This window comes from Erinaceus europaeus, chromosome 12 (genome assembly GCF_950295315.1).
Source record: "Erinaceus europaeus chromosome 12, mEriEur2.1, whole genome shotgun sequence".
NCBI lineage: Eukaryota > Metazoa > Chordata > Mammalia > Eulipotyphla > Erinaceidae > Erinaceus > Erinaceus europaeus.
Window position 1 is genome coordinate 17,792,367 of NC_080173.1, and position 16,393 is coordinate 17,808,759.

Here is a 16,393-nt window from a genome sequence, read left to right on the forward strand (position 1 = left end):
TAAAATTGAGTACAATAGTAATAATTAAAAAAAACATTTATTTATATGTCTGTTTTGGAAAGTTTATTTCACCAAAATTTCCTTTGAAGAGGGAAGTTTTCAGGAGTTGTGCTAGTCAGGCACAACGGGTTAAGCACACATGGCACGAAGTGCAAAGACCTGCATAAGGATCCCAGTTCTAGCCCCAGGCTTCCCACCTGCAGGGGTGGATAGCTTTACAAGCAGTGAAGCAGGTCTGCAGGTGTCTGTCTTTCTCTCCCTCTCTCTGTCTTCCCCTCCTTTCTCCATTTCTCTCTGTCCTATCCAACAATGACATCATCAGAAACAACAATAATGATAATCACAAAATCATTAAGCAACAAGGGCAACAAAAGGGGAAAAAAATAGCCTCCAGGAGCAGTGGATTTGTGGTGCAGGCACCAAGGCCCAGCAATAACCCTGGAGACAAAAAAAAAAAAAGAAGAAGAAGTTTTCCAAATCAGAATAATGCAAATGGCAAAAATGATTTTGGATTCCTCTAGACATGCACATGCGTGATTACACCAGGTTTTCTTAGGATCATTGGGTTCAGCTGTAGGTTGGGGAAGTTAAGTCATCAAGCAATCATTTTTTTTATTATCTTTATTTGTTTATAGAGGAAGGGGGATATAGAGAGGGAGAGAGACAGAGAGACACCTGCAGCACTGTTTCCCCATTTGTGAAGCTTTCCCCATGCAGGTGGGGACTGGGGGCTTGAAACCCAGTCCTTGTGCATTCCAATGTGTACGCTCAACCAGGTACACCAGCACACAGCCCCATAACCATTTTTGTAAGTAGAGAATGAAAGAAAAGAGATGAAAAAATTAAGGTAGGAAATCAAACTGCTATTGAGCTATATAGCTAGTGTCAAATATCTGTTTCATTCTTCAACAATAGTTAGTGTTTCAGTGAATTACTGGAAGACTTCTGCACATGAGTTCCCTAGTATCTACTAGGTTGTTAAGAATATTAAAAGAAACATAGCATGGGGGAAGTATAGGGTTGGGGACATAATAAACAATAAATGTTAACCATTAGACAAAAGTGTTTTTTTTTTTTTTTTTTTGTCTAACCACCAGATGACATTTCCCTCCTTTGGGTTTTCATTACCAAGTGATTATAAAATTGCTTGCTATCTTATAGCAGAGGCCCAATTTCATGCTTTAGTTTTAAGAGTTTTCTGGTTATTGGAGTGCAAGAAATCCTTCATTTGACCAGGGAGTCAAGTCCATTTTCCTGCTAACAACACTGCCCTAACTAAAAAAAACAAAACTCAAGCCTGAAAACCAAGGTATTTCCACAGTAAAGAAAAATGAACACATCAAGAATGTAATTTCTGCCACAGTCCACTTTGGCCTTCGAGGCAGGTGACAGCAGGAGCCATGATGGTAGTAACTTCATAAAAGTAGATAAATCAGCAGGAGCCACTCAATCACTTGACAGAAGTCAATTCAGAAGGCATCTGAAATGCCTGGCTTTAAGTATAATCATGTTACAAATCAAAAAGGGGTCTAATGTTTGAGTCATGCCTTTCAAATGCAACAAATCATTATACTTGTCAAGATTTATGTATAGATATATTTATGTTGATACTGGACCACTAATACTTTGACAAATGAAAGGCCTTGACATGTACATGTCTTGAGATGTCCAAGTTTATTTTACACATTAAAAAGGAAGAAGGAAGAGGAAGAGGAGGAGCAGGAGGAGGAGGAGGAGGAGGAGGAGGAGGAGGAGGAAAAAGGGATGAAACAGCTAACAAATTGGTGATGTCCTGGTTCCACTACCCATTACTATGAAGTCAAATGATATTAAATAGAAAGGGTCCCTCTCCCAATGAACAAAGTAGGAGATGGTTGATATGAAAGTCTAATAAAGAGTGTATAACCTGTGGAGGTTACTTACATATTTCCAAGTTCTGGAAGATTGGTGGCCCTTTATGAAACTGTTTGAATTTGATTAGCTGCTGAGAATCTAAGTGTAAAGATGCCACAGTGGCCTCAACTTCTGACTAAGTTTATTAAGGAATCTAATTTCTATCAGTAAATTAAACTCAGGGCCTGATTTATATACAAATACTTGGAAGAAATTTGCTTTGAAAAAAAATATCCATAAGAAGACAATTAGATTTATGAACCATAATCAGGAATTCGATAAACTGACAACGGTCAAAAGGGACTTTAGATGAAATTCATTAATGTAACACAATCCAAAGAATTAATGAGAGGTACCACTGCAATTGGAATTTTATTTCCTTCTGCTTGAGTTTGAATATTGCCCCATGAATTTCTATACTGACTCATACCCCTTGCCTCAGGAAAGTGTAGATTATCATAACTTAATCTCTGTTAAAAGAAGAGGCTATGAGCTAGGCAGTGGTGCACACAGTTAATCACATATATTACCAAGTATAAGGAACTGGGTTCAAGTCCTTGTTCCTCACTTGCATGGGGGATGCAGGTCTGCAGATATATATATATTTATCTACCCTCCCTCCCTTCTCAGTTTTTCTCTGTCCTATCCAATTAAAAAAAAAAGATTAGAAAAAAACAAAAAGAAGAAAAGAAAAATAGACACTGAGAGTGGTGCATTTATAGTGCCAATACTGAGCCCCAAAGCCACTGAGAGTGGTGCATTTATAGTGCCAATACTGAGCCCCAAAGCCACTGAGAGTGGTGCATTTATAGTGCCAATACTGAGCCCCAAAGCCACTGAGAGTGATGCATTTATAGTGCCAATACTGAGCCCCAAAGACAACCCAGGTGGCAAAAAAAAAGTTGCTTTTTCAACAGTTCTGGTTACTGGTGTACTTGGGATCAAACCTAAGACCTCTTATATGCAAGTCCTGTGTACCAGTGCTGCATATCTCCCAGATGGAAGAAAATCTTTTTTTTTTTTTTAAATGCTGAATCACTGAAAAATGTTCAAAGACATTTCCAGGAGAAAAGGAGAAACAAAGAGTTTTGACTCATGATAGTGAACGTCTCTGGAAGAGACTGAATATTGAATCTGATTACACAGAGGGAGAACTTGCCACCCCTGAGTGAGAGGTCCTTTAAGGCACAGAAGAAAGCTGAGATGCAAATTAATTGTTCACTGAGTGTATCTCCATGTGATGTACAAATAGACAGATACAGGGATTCTGAATCTAAGTGTGACAATGGGGAACAGAAGAATATGGATGACCTGCCAACGCCCATGTTCAGCAGGGAAGCAATTACAGAAGCCAAACCTCCTACCTTCTGCACCCCATAATGACCCCGGGTCCATACTCCCAGAGGGATAAAGAATAGGAAAGCTATCAGGGTAGGGGATGGGATACAGAGCTCTGGTGGTGGGAATTGTGTGGAGTTGTACCTTTCTTATCCTATGGTTTTGTCAGTGTTTCTTTTTTAATAAACAAAAATTAAAAAAAAAATCTGTCAAGGTAAGACTACAGTTATCTCAACATTCACTTATTTACTATAAACGTACTTATGAACACTATTTCATGGAGCTCCAGTCATCATATTAAGATCTGGGATATATAAATAGACTATCCAAATAATCCTCTTGCTCTTGGGAACTTGTACTAAAGCAGTGGATGGTATGAGAGAAAGGAAACATCAATGAACACATATGCAAATAAAAGAATATCTACAGTGTAAGACAGATGCTACAAAGGGGAAACAGATATTTGTGAAGGTGTGAATTATACAAGGTTGGAAATTTAGGGAAGATTTGTTTTTTAAAAGTTTTATTTCTTTATTTTTGAGGTAACATTGGTTTGTAAGACTATAAATATTTTAGAAGTTCAACTGGCATACCTCTTCAAAATATGTTATTTCACTACATCCATTCATTACATCCACTAAATCCCTCCCATGTATTTCGATACACTGAATTTCCTCTCCCCTTACAATTCAGTCTTTCCTTCTTTAATTACATTTGGTAATCTAAATTCCGTAATACAAGTCCAAATCCAAATGTTTGTCTTCATTGGATTTTGATTATTTTCCTTGCTTTGCCTCTTTATTCCTCTGCCTCCCCCTCACTGCCATATAGTTATTGCCTTTCTGTATATTGAACTTAATAAGCTATATTATCTATATACATATTATCTCTATATTATATATTCTATATATTGAGCTTAAGAAGCTCAATGAGCTTCTTTTAGATGACAGTTTTTCTCCCCTCTCCCCACTCCTATTCTTACTCTCCTCCCTCTTCCTTTTCCTTCTCCTCCTCCATCTCCTTGTATTTCCAAGGCCTCACACATATACACTGTACTTCTCCAGGCTGACTTTTCCTCCCAGAATCAAAAACAAAGCCACAGCACTACATAAAAAAAACACACAGAGAAAGATTTTCCACAGCAAGAGACAAAATGCCCAACATCCAAGAGACAAAATGACAGGACACAGAAATCTTCCTCTCCAAAGAAGATAAAACCCCTCCAAATGACAATAGCAGTTGATAGACTCATGTCAGTCAAGCAGGGGACAGACTATACCAAAATTCTGGCACCCCAATCTTATATATGGAGAGATAAAGAAAGAGAGAGAGAAATAGAGACACACACACACAGAGAAGCATTTCTTCCAGTACACTACAGTACTCTGTAGGGTGCTAGGACTTGCACCTGGGCTGTGCATGACAAGACAAGCAAGAACTTTCTTTGGCACTGGACAGTAGTTTTGATGTCCACCTTAGAAGTTTTGCATAATTCTACTGAGTTGGAGATTTCTTCCAGGGGCTGTTGTACTCCAACAGTTTAGGTAATTTCCTCTGTCTTCTAATTATTTCTGATACTCCATGAGGACTTGTACCTGGATGTCTGTGTTCAACTCTGAATAGTTAACTGAAACTTGAGTTGTGAGTGCTGAACAACACTAGGCTGCTGTGGGTGGGTGTTCAAGTCTGATATGCAACAGGGGCCTCAGTCTCACCTGTGACAATGATGTACATGTTCTGGGTCTGGGAGGGCACAGACTCTGACAGGCAATAGAGTGGGGATCTGCCTCTAGGGTCTCTTACTATGGAAAATGAATGCCAAGAGGTTTATTCCCACAGCTCCAGCAAGATAGAGGGCTACAGCCACAACCTACTATGCTTGTAGTTTTCAATTTCCTATTTCATGCTATAAAGTTTAGACACAGGGAGCACAAGTTATCAGTCTATGAACTGACTAGGACATTTAGACAGTGAGAGAATGAGAGATGCCACAGCACCAAAGTCTCCTCCAGTGTCACCTCCCATGTGGTGTTGGAGCCTGAATTTGGGCTGAATGAATGGCAGGAAATATGCCCTACCCAGTGAGCTCTCTCTCTCTAACTCCTCCCCCCCAAAAAAAAAAAAAAACACCTGGGAGCTGGGCGGTAGTGCTGCAGGTTAAGCACACGTGGCACAAAGCACAAGGACCAGCGTAAGGATCTCAGTTTGAGCCCCTGGCTCCCCACCTGCAGGGGATTCGCTTCACAGGTGGTTAAGCAGATCTGCAGATGTTTTTCCTTCTCTCCCCCTCTCTGACTTCCCCTCCCCTCTCCGTCTTCCCCTCCCCTCTTCACTTCTCTCTGTCCTATCCAACAACGATGACATCAATAACAGCAACAATAACTACAACAATAAAGCAACAAGGGCAACAAAAGGGAAAATAAGTAAGTAAATATTTTTAAAAATTTAAAAAAACCTTCTGAGAACAGATATAGAGGAAGAATGGGACATTCATGTTGACCTCTGAGTTGCTGGAGATTAGAGCCAATGATCTGAAAGACCCCGAGTTTCTCACACACTTGACTTAGAGGGAAAGAAAGAAAACTGAATATGATAAAGTAGGTAGAAAGAGTACAAAGTTTTGCTCAAATGGTTTAGGCTTAGGAGTGCTATCATCTGATTTCAATTAAAGTATATTTTGATTTCTTTGGTGGGGTTGATAAGAATATCTAGTCATTCAAGCAAGATGGTGACAGCATGGGTTATTTGGATGTCATGATAATGAATAGAAGTGGATGTATTTGAGATTTATTTTAGAGTCAAAACATATTCCATAGTCAGTTTCTCCTAAGGTCAACATTTTTTTTCTACCATGTATGTATGATTTATGTAGAGATTAATGAAATGGTACCCACACAGTTCTTTGAATTCCTAAGAGGGAACCAAAGCATTATTATTATTTTCTTTACTCATATTGTGAATTTATTAACTTTAACTCCCATACTGAGGTAGGTATTTCACTGACAGCTGGGGTCTCATTTAGCTAACCAGGTGCCCCTGTTAAACAAAGACTATATTATTATTGAAGTTAATATTAGAAAAACATAATAGTTCACATTGAATGCCAATAACAAAACATAATTTCATGTAATTCCAGCAGTTTTACTTATGGAGCATAGGTAGTTGTACTCAGTGAGAATGATTCTGATATTCAAGGTTCAATTTTCTTTCCTTTTTAAAGAAACTTTGGGATCTTGGGTGATTCCAGCCCAGTTCATTTTGAATGATAGCTTTGCACAGTGGTCAAACCCCAAAATTTCTCCTCAATTTTAAATTAAAATCTTAAGGAAGTGAGGGTCAGCATGTTGACAGGGCAAAAGAGAAAGCTCAAACTAGTTGGTATTTTAGAAGTAATTAAACCCAGGATATTTGGTTTAAGAGGAAGGGAAATTTAGAATAGGCTTAAGATTGAATTTAACAAAATACAATAAATGTGGGTAAGAATGCACAGTAAAATATTTTTCATAGTAGGGATGTGGACAAAATCAGAGCTAATATATTAGCTGAGTTCATTCTGATTGCCCCTCACCCCCATCCTCCTTCCAAATCAGGTTTTACCAGGAATGCATTTCCTACAGCTTTAAGGATCTTATTTTTTTTTTAAGCTCCAGCCTGACAACTGTATCGTTTAAATGGAGAAATTGTATGTAGAAATGCTGGTTATGATTATATTATATGGGATAAAGTGTTATTATAATGTTTTAATTATATATAATATACTTAATTTAAAATCACTTAGTTATATAACTAAATAATAATACAAGCCTACATGTGTTGGGGATGTTGTCATTGCTGTTTGTGTGCTTAGTGAAGTGTCCTCTAAAAACATAGAAATGGGGAGTAGGGCGGTAGCACAGCGGGTTAAGTGCAGGTGGTGCAAAGTGCAAGGACCAGTGGAAGGATCCTGGTTCGAGCCCCCGGCTCCCCACCTGCAGGGGAGTCGCTTCACAAGTGGTGAAGCAGGTCTGCAGGTGTCTATCTTTCTCTCCCCCTCTCTGTCTTCCCCTCCTCTCTCCATTTCTCTCTGTCCTACCCAAGAGTGACAACAGTAATAACTACAACAATAAAACAAGGACAACAAAAAGGGAATAAATAAACAAATATTTAAAAAATTAAAAAACAACAACAACATAGAAATGAATGCTCTTCCAGAGTCAAGAAATCACTATAGTGAAGAAGTAATTACCAACAGCATTAACCCAAATAACTAGTCCAATGGGTGGAGGAAGAGTTACCTCCTCTCCTACTGAGTGAGCAGTTGTGAACTCCTGAAATAGTGAAGTGTCCTTATTTTTCTCTATGTCTGGGCCCTTGTTCTCATATTTCATATTCCCTTCTACCGTGGAAAACACTAGTCTTGCCTAAATGGCCCAGTTTTCATTCTTATTTTTGCTTTGTGAAGAGAATGCTAATCTTGAGTGGGAAAATGTTCTGCTTTCCTGGTTCCCTTGCAGCTAGATATTCCTGTGTGACAGTTCTTGTTCATGTAAATGAAGCTCTTCTTGGGAAAGGCTTCTTGAAAAGCTACTGTTTTTCTAATTAAAAAATAAAAAATTCCAACTCAACTGGCAAGTATTATAAAGATTTTTGCCAAGTTCCCTTTGTTTTCTTCGTCGTGCCAGAAACATGGATGTGCTGCCTAGAATGGGCCAGACACCCTGACAATACGAGGTATCAAGTCTGAGGATAAAAGTGCATTAGCTAAGGTGCTCTCTAAGCTAAAAGAATGTGGACCTCTGCTGCCATTGTCTACTTCCAGATTTGTCGATAGATTTTTTTTTAAAGTCTCAGTTGGCTGGGTCCTCTCTTACTTATATGCTACCCTGATACAGGTTGGTTCAAGATAAATTAAAAAAAAAAAAAAAAGAAAACTCAAATAAACTGTTCCTTAAGAAGTAATTTAACCTAGGAGGCCTGGTTACAGGAGATGGAATTCTTAGAATGGAACTATGAATCAATTTAGGAAAATATATAGAATAAGGTTAGGATAAAAGGTAACAGATTCTATGTAACTTGGATATAGGCAAAGCCAGAGCTATTGTATTACCCAAGGGCTTCGCCTTCTCATCAACAGAGCAAAGTTCCTTCATTGTACTGTAAGTTTCCTGAATGTAGGAGCACATCTTTTCCATATAAGTTTCTCTCAGCATACCTAGGTTAACACTGAAGACCTAAGAGTATTGAAGGAATTTTTAGATCCTAAAGAAGTGCAAGAAATCTAAAACTTGTCAATTATTTTTAAACATACACCTGATTCACAGTGTGCACAGGTGTGTAAAAATAAACAAACATGTATAACATCTCTATCTGGATTACACTTCCAAACATTTAATTTCAGAAGTTCTGGCTGTACTAAGAAAACAGGGGAGGGTCATGGTAGAGCACACTACAGGCTCATGTCCCAGGTCCAAGATAATCTGGGCTCAAGTCCCCACCTGCAAGGAGAAGCCCTATGAGTAGTGGAGCAGTGCTGCAGATGCCTCTTCTTTTCTCTGTTTTTATTTCCCTCTTCCTCCCCTTCTCCTGTTCATTACTCTCTATTAAATCTGAAAAAAAAAAAGGAAAGGAGAAAGTGGCCACCGGCAGCAGTGGAGATGTGCAGGCACCAACTCCTATTGATAAACTGGAGACAAAGGAAGAAAACAGAAAACAATCTCAATAGATACTAATGAAATCGTTTCTTCATACACTTATAGGAAGCTTTGCTTCAAGTTCACATATGAAACATATCCATCTCACTGCCTCTCAAATATCCTCCCCCCACAAAGGAAAATCTGCCATTCTTGGACTTCCTAAACTTTCTGTCATGTCTGGAAACTTAGTGGCAAGAATTCCCCAAGTACTCTCCCTCCCCATTAATGGAATGTGACTTGTTGAAATATATGTACTGTTTTCTATTTATCCATTTAAGAGAAACACATATTGAAAAATAAAAACAATAGTTAAGGGGGCTGGGTGGTGGCATACCTGGTCGAGTATACACATAACCATGCACAAGGATCTAGGTTCAAGACCTTGGTTCCCCGACAAGAGGCAAAGTAGTGCTGCAAATGTATCTCTCTCTTTCTCCCCCCCCCCCTCTTCTCCTCTGTCTTATCCTCCCTCTTAATTTCTCTCTGTCCTATCAAGTAAAAGAAAAAAGAAAAAAAAGTGGCCACTAGGAGTGGTGGCTTCATAGTGCAGGCACTGAGCCCCTGTGTTAATCCTGGTGGCAATTAAAAAAAGAAGAAAGGAAAAAAAGAAAGAAAGAAAGGAACAAAGGAAAAAAGAAAGAAAGAAAGAAAGGAAGAAAGGAAGGAAGAAAAAGAAAGAAAGAAAGAAAAAGTGAGAGTTAAAGTAGCAGTCTGAGATATTTTCAGTGAGATAGCTTCAAACATGAGTCTACTACGGCAATAATGATCACATCCTTTAAGTAATTAAAATTTTATCCAGGTAGAGGTTGGGTGGTGGTACATCTGATTAAGTGCACACATTACAATGCCCCTCCATTGTACAGGTTAAAGTTCCTGATCCCCAACTGAAGGGAGGAAAGCTTCACGAGTAGTGAAGCAGTACTGCATGTATCATTCTTTCCCTCTCCAGCTCCCCCCTCCTATCTCAACTCCTCTGTTTCTACCACAATAAATATATTAAAAAAAATTATCCAGATAGATGACAGTAAACGCACAAGGCTATGATTTCAAAGATGCTTACTTGCTATCTAATTCTATGTTCTCTTCAGAGGAGGAGCAGAGTTGATCATTTGCATACATGTCCTTCCTTCCTTCATGGAAGTATTGAAGGCTAAAGAAGTAGGAGGCTCTGGGTCCAATCCCTAGCACTATATATGATAAAGAGATACTATGCTCTTTCTCTCATAAATAAATAAATATTTATTTATAAGGTTTCTAAAAAATGGTTGTGGAAGGGTTAGGATAGAAAGTTGGAGGCATAAATAAAGTAGGGATACTCTGGGGCTTCAAAGAGAGACTGTTTCTTATAGTTCGGTATTATATCTACAGATAGTCACTGCCTATATACTTAAATGTGCATTAAAAACATACTTGTATGTATGAATTATTTCATTAAAATAATAAGCATTTCAGATGAAGGGTATTGTAACTTTTTTTATCAAAGAGAACAGAAGCTAACAAAAATTGTGTTTCATATTTAAAAAAAAAAACACGGAATGATTCCAACTTTCAGTCTAGCAGTTTTCTTGTCTACTAACTTAGCACACAAATTTTCCTGATTAATGAAGTCTCCCATAATAAAATGTGAGCCCTGGTCACATTAGAGAGCACATCACTAAAACAAGTTGTGTTTTATTTAGAGCAGTGAGTATATAATTACTTTCCATTGACCCTCAACTTATAAAAGAGAGGGCAGGTCATGAAAGGCTATAGATCTATCTTGTTTTATTTTAAAACAAATTCTATTTTTATTTTTCGCTCCTAGACCAGATTTTTCCAATGATCTGAACTGAAGGAGAGAGATGCAAAAGTGTACATATCTCCACAGAGCAGGTAAATGCACGAGGCTATGATTTCAAAGATGCTTACTTGCTATCTAATTCTACATTCTCTTCAGAGGAGGAGCAGAGTTGACCATTTGCATACATGTCCTTCCTCCCTTCATGGAAGTATTGAAGGCTAAAGGAAGTCAAGAGCGGGACTGGAAAAGGTTGTATGAAATTTGCTGTCCCCATAGTGGTTCTTATGAGATGATTACTATAGAAAATAAATAAATAAGCAAGTAAGTAAATAAATAAATAAATAACTTTTGGGGGTACTTGGGGCTATAAGAAGGGCAGTTATATTTGATTCCTAAATAAAGCTAAGTTATACCGAGATAAAAAAAAAAAGGCTTAAGCTGAAGGCACATTATATAAATCTTAAGTCTTCAATCATCTGTTCTTCAGCCAAGCATATGCTACCCTGGGACCCAAGTGAGCATGGATACAATGAGTATAAGAGGCCAATGCCAGAGAGAAAAGGGAAACAAGGTAGAAAAGGGTGGTGTTTCCCTTTAAATCAAATACAATTCTCCAGTTGTTAAGTCATATGATAATGACGCCTGCTACTCATGCCCCACCAGCCAGCCAGCTTTGTTTATTTGTCTGACAAGTAACCTATTCCCAGTAATTACAATACTCTGAGTCAGACATTACTAAGTGATTACAAAGACCATTCCTATGAAGCTAAACTGTGCATTCACAATCTACAACACAGTCTCTACCAATCTACTGGAAATGTCTAACTTTATTGACTTATTTACCAGAACTAGTGAAAACTGAAGACCAAATCTCTGAGTAAACGAAGACTAATTGATTTAATGACACATTTTATACTTCTACTTCAAGTCCTTTCACCTGAAGATGTTAGCCGTTTTTGAGACATTAAAGACCCAGTCTACCACATTCAATGAAATGATGTCCTCTTAACTTTCTTAAATTACCCAGAACAATAGTTTTCAAAATTAGTATAAGGATTCATAGAGCTCCAACCCTAAAGATTCAAGAAAGCATCAAATGAGGTCCAAGTGATTCTGGGACAGATAGTTCATTCATATCCCATACTTTAAAAATCACCACCTTTACGATGTTCTGATCCCTCTTTGAAACAAGAATATCCAGTCTGATGGATCTGGATGGTACTACATTTCTCTTGCTACATATTTAGTCATGGACTCACCCACTGAACAATATAGTAGATCCTCATAAACACACTGAGTGGATACATGAATCCAATGTTATTGGAGGAAAGATCTACTAGATCTTCTAAGATATATCTGCAGCACCCCTTTAAATGTTATTATTGAGAAAAACATAAAGATCTTGCCAAGACTACATTCCAAAGTCAATGCTGCCAACAGAAATGTCTTTGAAGTGATGATATCAGAGAGCTTCTCTGCTAGAGAAAATTAGGAAGAGTCTGGCTAGTAACTGACTTGGAGACAGTGCAACTGTCTAATAATATCCTCAGTTACACAGGCTGCCCGCTATGCATAAAGGAACAAAGATTGGAGCAGGTGTTTGCATGAGAGTTGTCCAGTTGAAAAATTGGGTCCTAGTCAAATTAAAAATAGGACTTTATAAAATAGCTCACACTTGTCCAGAGACAGTTATTCACCTGTCTTCACACCACTCAAGGTCAGTGTTGCCAGCTGCTTTTTATATAGGGAAAGAATTGTCTACCATTTCCCATTATGTCTTTTTAAAATTTTAATGTCATATTCTCCACAAGGCCTCATCCCACATAAATGTAGGCCATCAGCCTGACATGCCTTAGATTAGGACATAAGCCATCTATTATTGCAAGTGCCACCTTCTCCTGCAGGAACAGGGAAACTGCTTGGATTCACAGAGGATGTTCTTATAAATAATATCAGGATCCATATTCATGTCTCTTTCATTCAGTACATATTTACTGAGCACCTGCAATTTGCCAGGCTTTGTACAAGACGATGGCTATATGGTGGCAAATCAACCCAAACTAGTCTGGCCTCACAGAGCTTTTAATCAGTGCAGCTCTTTTTTTTTTTTATTTTGAACATAAAAAAAATAATAACCAGAATACTGCTCATCTCTGGCTTATAGTGGTGATGCTTGAATTGAGCCTGGGACCTTGAAGCCTCAGGGATGAATGTCTATTTGCATAACCATTAGACTATCTCCCTAACCTTAAGAGTTCTTCTATCTTCTGTGCCATAAAGTTTATTTTGAAGTTTGAGGAATTTTTGAGCCCCTTCTTAGAATATCATTTAGAATACATTAAACACATAAGGCTGTGAAGAAAACTAATGTTAAGAAAAGTATTAAATACTTTAACAAACTGATAGATGTGCTTCTTATATTAATGAACTAAATAAATTCCTGCAATATGTCTAATGATGAACTAAATGAGCATTAATAGATGCCCAGAAACCAGAAATGGTCAGTTTCATGTGCCTGTGAGAAACTGGAGAGCTTATAACTGATATGCAATTGTTTATATTCATGGAATCTGATATAATGAGTTAAAAAAAAAAAAAAGGCTGTCGATCTAGGGCTATCGAGGCGAGCCATATGACAAGCTCAACACAGTAAAGCAATAACAGAATCAATCTAGGACAGTTTTTGAATGATACTTGAATCTAGCCATTTTGAAGAGAACTTTTCAGTTATTCAGGAATTAGTTCTCCCTGTCCAAAGAAAATTAGTTTATATCAAGCTTATGGGTGAATGTATCTTGCAACTAACATAACTCTTCCCAATATACACAATTCCCATATTTATCTTCCTTAATAAATCTAATTCAGGCAAAAATTTTACTTACATTTATTTAGTAGATATATATGAAGTGTACATTCTACAAACCAAAAAAGTTAATTTAAAATTTACTAGATGTACTTTGAACCCTAAAATAAAAATGTATAGAAAATTTTGTAGAAATTGGTTGACATTTTAGGCTAAGAACATCTAAAATTTCTGTTTTCTGTCAATAAAATTTTAGATTTTTTTCCCCATAACAACTGGTTAGGCAATCCCTACAACACTTTTTAAAAAAATATATTATTCCTTTTTTTTTTTTTTTCCGTTTGCTGAGAACAGAGCCCACAAGGGATATTTATTTTTTTTTCAAACAAACTACTATCAAGCTGTAGAGATGATCATCATTTGAGATCTGGCATCTTCACCGCCTCAGGGGTATTGGTGCTAAGTCTCTGTCTTTTGAGTGAAGTCAGCAAGGAGTTGAAAAATGCCTGAGTAATTGGTGTCTCCACTATTATTCCTTTTAAAGACTTTTTCTTTTATTTATTTAGGCTAGAAGCACAGAGAGAAATTGAGAGGGGTGGGGGAAGATAGAAAGGGAGAGAGAAGAAAAAGACAACAGCAGCACCAGTTGAACCCAGGAACCCAGGTCCTTACACACACTGTGATGTACGTACTCAATCACTTGCACCCCACCACCCATCCCCATAAGATTCATCTTTTTTTTTCCTTTTTTAAAATTTCTCTATTGGGGGGTTAATGGTTTACAGTTGACAGTAAAATATAATAGTTTGTACATGCATAACATTTCCCAGTTTTCCACATAATAATTCAACCCCCACTAGGTCCTCCTCTGCCATCATGTTCCAGGAGCTGAACCCTCCCCCACAACCCACCCCAGAGTCTTTTACTTTGGTGCAATAAATCAACTGCAGTCCAAGTTCTGCTTTGCATTTTCTCTTCTGATCTTGTTTTTCAACTTCTGTTTATGAGTTAGATCATCCTATATTCATCCTTTTGTTTCTGACTTATCTCACTTAACATGATTTCTTCAAGCTCCATCCAAGATGGGGTGAAAAAGGTGAATTCACCTTTTTCATTTTTAATAGCTGAATAGTATTCCATTGTGTAAGATACACTATGTTAAAGCATGGGTGTGGGAACCAGTTGACTTGACTTAAAGTCTTATTCTGTCTTTAACTATATATATATATATATATATATATATATATATATATATATATATATATATATATTACTTAACCTCTCTTAATATTCATATTCTTATTTCTAAAGTTAGCACAAGCATACGTGGATAATAGAATCTTTGAAGATTAAGAAAATGCCTACACATATCGTATTATTATGCCCAGTACATAAAATATAATTCAGTACAGTTCTTCACCACTTTTAGCATCTTTGGTTTGGGATCATCCAAAAGCTGTGACTAGATTTATTCTATTATTGCTTTACTGTGTTGGGCTTGCCACATGGTTGGCTTCAGTAGCTCCAGGTTGACATTTGTGTGGACGTGTTTCCAGGAAAAGAGCTTCTTTAGCCCAGCCATTCCAGTACAATTCTTTGAATCACATATCTTTGGTCTGGCTGGGATCACTGGCTCAGACTGAGCCAATCTCTGTGGCTAAGAGAGAAAGACTTCTATGTCTGGCAGGATCTGAGTCACAGGTCTACCCTTCAAATGTGGGCGAGGATGGGGGTACTCCCCAAACCAGATGAACGAACAAAAGCAGAGGGGTGATTCTTCCCCCCGATTCAGTCTTTGCTAATAGGAAAAGGAGGAATATATGGTAGGCAGGCAACAACAACAGATGTCCATTACATTTGGCCATCGCGAAGTAAGATTCTGGTTTGTCACAAAGGATAAAGTTTTTATATAAATATCTTTGTGTCTAGAGAGAAGAATGTTTCAACAACAGTTGAGTGCTAAAGTTAACTACTTAATCACCAGGTGTTACTTTTTTAGCCAGTTGCATTGTGACTTTAACTGGAATTGTATAATGTAACAGATATAAAAATTTAAGAGCACCTAACTGTAAAAAAAGAAGACAACCATAAGCAATGTCATCTGGCCTACTGTCAGGAATTTCTAAAGCTATACACTCTGTGATTTAAAAAAAAAAATCCCTGACACCAGTGTAACTTCTGTGCATAGATTAAGCAACTAATCTTAGAGCAGAATAAGAAAACTAGCCCTAGTAATCTAAACTCAACTTGGCTTCTGAATTTGGATGGTGTGAGTTATGACAGAGAGGGACACACATATTGGTTTTAGACTAATAATTCTCTATACTTTAGATAGGATAACTTTCACATTTTGCTGGATCCTTGTGAAGATCAATGACATACACAATTATGTAAATGTAACATTTAACAAAATAAGAACAAAATTCCACCCGTTAAAGATGAACTAGAGCATTCTCAAGATGTCTGACAGCATTAGTTTCGTCTAGAAATAAACTACAAGCAAAGGAAAGAATGGCTACCTAATAAAAAAATCATTGGACAAAGTTGTCATCATTATTAGCACAATATTTTGGGTGTCAATATTAGGATTACTGGGATGATAGCTACTAGGCATTGCTTCAAAATATCTTCATCTCATAGCAAGTCAGAGCAAAATTAGATTGGGATTTCTCTTTAGGCTTTTCTTTTTTTTTTTTTTCTCTTCCTCTCTCCTCTCTGTTCTGATGTCTAAAGAGAGACTAAAAAAGGAACAGGAAATTTGTGCCAGGAAACTGATAAATAAAAATATTTTAAAACCAAGGGCGTGAAATTAATAGGAAGTAGCTAATTCTCACTAAATATCCACAATATGGAAGTTTAAAATTAGAAAATAATAAGGATCATGCTAATATTAATATTATTATTTGC